Source organism: Panthera uncia, assembly GCF_023721935.1.
Source record: "Panthera uncia isolate 11264 chromosome C1 unlocalized genomic scaffold, Puncia_PCG_1.0 HiC_scaffold_4, whole genome shotgun sequence".
Classification (NCBI taxonomy): Eukaryota; Metazoa; Chordata; class Mammalia; order Carnivora; family Felidae; genus Panthera; species Panthera uncia.
In genome coordinates this window covers 14,034,712-14,038,531 of record NW_026057585.1, presented here as the reverse complement: position 1 = coordinate 14,038,531, position 3,820 = coordinate 14,034,712, and positions in this window count along the sequence as shown.

The window sequence follows — 3,820 nt, the reverse complement described above, 5'->3', positions numbered from 1 at the left end:
TCAGCCAAGGAAGACTTCAAGACAAGGAAGATATTTTATAATGTTAGGAGGATTGTTTCAAGATGGCATAACAACCATAATGTGTATGCGCCTAATAACAAAGCTTTAAAATATATGAAGCAAAAATGGATAGACTGCAAAGAGAAATAGACAGATCCACAATTGGAGTCAGAAATGTCAATAGCCTTCTCACAGCAGTTGATAAAATAGGAAACAAAGTCAATAATGGTATAAAGACTTCAATAACATGATTGACTAATTGATATTAATAGAGCAATATACCCAGCAACAGCAGAATACCCATTATTTTTACCTGCACGTGTAGAGTTTGCTAACGAAGACCATATGTCAACAGATTTGACAGCCTAAATAAAACGAGAACATTCCTTCAAAAACATATTATGAAAGTTGACAAAAGAATAAATAGTAAATCTGAATAGCCATCTACATAAAACTAACATGAACATTCGTACTTAATGGTGAAAGACTAAATATTTTCTCCCACTAAGATGGGAAATAAGGCAAGAATGACCATTCTTACCCCTTCTAGTCAGTATTGTACTAGATGTCTTAGCAAGTGCAATAAGAAAAGAAAAAGGAAAAGCATACGTATTGGAAAGAGGCAAGTCAAACTTTACTTGTTCTCAGATGACATGATCATTTACATAAAAAATCCTAAGGAATCTACAAAAAAAGCTACTTGTATTGATAAGTGAATTTAGCAAGGTTGCCAGATACAAGGTCAATATAAAAAGAGGAAGTAAGACAGCTTCCTTTTGCTGTTTCAGCTGGCACGCAGGGTTATGAATAATAGGGGTTAGACCAGTTTTTGTGCCTGGACTCAGCATTCCAATACTTACTAATTTCACTCATGTCTTGAAGCTGATTTGATGGTGGTGGTAGCTATACCCACTTTCTGATCTCTGAATTGCAGCTATGTTCAATTCATTAGTCTAGTTCAGGGATCATCTTTATTTTTTCTACATAGGACTAGAGAGTAAATATTTGAGGCTTTATAGACCACATATGGTCTCTGTTCATTATTTTTTGTTTGTTTTTACTGCACTAACCATGAAAGGAAACTGAGAGATTGGGCCTCATCAACCTTTAAAACATCTGTTCATCAAAAGACACAATTAAGATACTTGATATTCAATTCCCAGACTGAAAAAGTTATTCGTAATACGTATAGCTAACAAATGGCTCCTATACAGAATTTTTAAGAACTCCTACAAATCAGTAAGAAAAAGGGAAACAATCAAATTAAAAGTTTAGCAATTAGAAAAAGACTTGAACAGGCATTTCACAAGAAAGAATATCTGATGGCTTCTTAATTTATGTGTTAACAATGGTGGGGTTTTTTACCTGGATTCCAGTTAACTTAAAACAGGCTTTTGCTATGTTTTTAACTCTTGAAAGTCTGTGGTTAAGATAAATCTTAAATAGTAATTTATTGCCCTAATAACAGATTGACTTCTCTGTTTTCTGAAATGTAAAGTACTTGTTCAAGCTTCTTTGTTTCTTTAATAATTCAGAAGAGACCTTTGGAAGTTCCTCCATCCTTTCTTCATAAAGATATAAAAATCTCTAACATGATAGAATATTTATTAAAATAAGTTTAAGAATCTATTTCCCATTTGAATTAACTGCCCACCAGAAGATTAAATAAATATACTTACTTACATTTATGTATGTGATGGAATACCACATAGGAGTAAACATGAATGAAATAGTTATGTCAATAAATGTAACAGTGTTAAATTAAAAGCAAGCTTTAGAAGATACATACAAAATATAGTTATGAAAAATATTTATGAATATACTTACATAGAAAAAATTTTAAATGTGCATAAGAATGAAACACACCAGTGGTGCCTGGGTGGCTCGGTTGGTTAAGCGTCTGACTTCAGCTCAGGTCATGATCTTACAATTCTGTACATGAGTTTGTCTGGTTCTGTGCTGACAATCAGAGCCTGGAGCCTGCTTCAGATTCTTTGTTTCCTTCTTTCTATGCTCCTCCCCCACTCATGCTCTGTCTCTCAAAAATAAATAAACGTTAAAAAAAAAAATTAACAATGAAACACACCAACTTCAGGATAAAGATTACTTCTCAGGAGGGAAGAAAAGGAAAGGTAGTGTTTGAAGCACAAGGTAGTATCTGAAGTCAAACAGTATGGGGAGTGCATACCTGATTTATTTCTTTGTGAAATGCTACATATTTAATTTTTAAATATATTTATATATCTATATATGTATATATGTTTAATGACATATATAAAGACAGAACCAGTTTACTCTTTTTTTAGTCAAACTGACAAAAACTGGTCATGGAAGCATTTAATAAATGATAGAGATTAATTCAGTTATAATTGTTCCCTTCCCAAATATCCATGTTTTTATATTACTTTCAGAAATGGTCCACAATTTAAAATGATGTTTGAGGGGTTCCTGGGTGGCTCAGCTAATTAAGCATCGGACTCTTGATTTCAGCTCAGGTCATGATCTCAGTTTGTGGGTTTGAGCCCCTGTTGGGCTCTGTGCTGATGCTGAGGGGCCCGCTTGGGATTCTCTCTCTTTCCCTCTCTGTTTGCCCCTTCCCTGCTGGCACACTTGCTCTCTCTTTCTCAAAATAAATAAATTTTAAAAAACTTAAAAAAAAAAAACAAACATAAAATGATGTTTGGGTACAAATGTCCAGGACAAAGAAAGTAAGCCAAAATTCTACTATTTAACAGAGACCTAGTCCTAAAATTCAAGGAAATTCATAGACGCAAGTCAAGATTTCTGAGGGCTTTGTAGCTATGGTATTCTTTAATTAATTGACAGGTTTGGAGGTGTTTCTAATTTATCTTATTAGGAATAAGAGAAAGAGGAGTTATCTTCTATATATTAATTAGGAAGACAGCACGTGTGTTATATAACACCTGTCACATTGTGGGTACTTGAATATTTAACTACAATTAACATTTTATGTCTCTATCTACACCTCTCCTACAACTCTGATGCTTAAAAAAATTGTGATTATACGTGTGTATATATGTATGTGTGTGTGTATCACGTTTATGCATGTGTGTGTGTGTGTGTGTGTGTGTGTGTATGGCAGGTTGGTATATAAATACGTATATATATTTAAATATTTATTGTCTTTATGATTGAGTGGAATAAAACACATGACTGCCTGTGGAGCACTTATTGTGCAGAGAGGAGAGTTTAAAATTGTTTCCCCTTACTCCCTTAGCTTATTAGAAGCTTATTCAAGGATTTGTTGAATCCTAGGAAAGGTAGAGCCACACATCTAATTCACAGGCCCTTTTCTCCATTACTGCTTCTTCCCTCCACAGACAACTTGGCCCGTAGGATCAAACCTATTTGGATTAGACTTTTCATGTCCGTATATAAACTTTGATATATTAATTGAATTGTATATATAAATAGTTCTGTCTTTATTAACAAACAAAATAAATGGAAAATACATAAACTCACAGGTTAGAGTCACAACATTTCTCCAAATCTAGGAGTATTCAAAGCACATAACAACAATTCCTATTTATATACCACACTGCTATTCATAAATTGTCTTCTAAAACATAGAGAAAAAAAATAAATGGCAGAAGACTTTAAATGGGTTCAATGGATCTGATCCACTGAAGCATTTAAAGTATTTTGCCAGTATGTAGTTATTCTAAATCAATACCTGATCTTTATAATCTGTAGAATTATTGAGGGGTCTAGCTTGCCATTTATTTTTCCCTCTCTATTTTGGAATAAAAGTTTATGTAAAAAAATTAATTTCTAATTGTTTTTAATAACAAAGAATGGT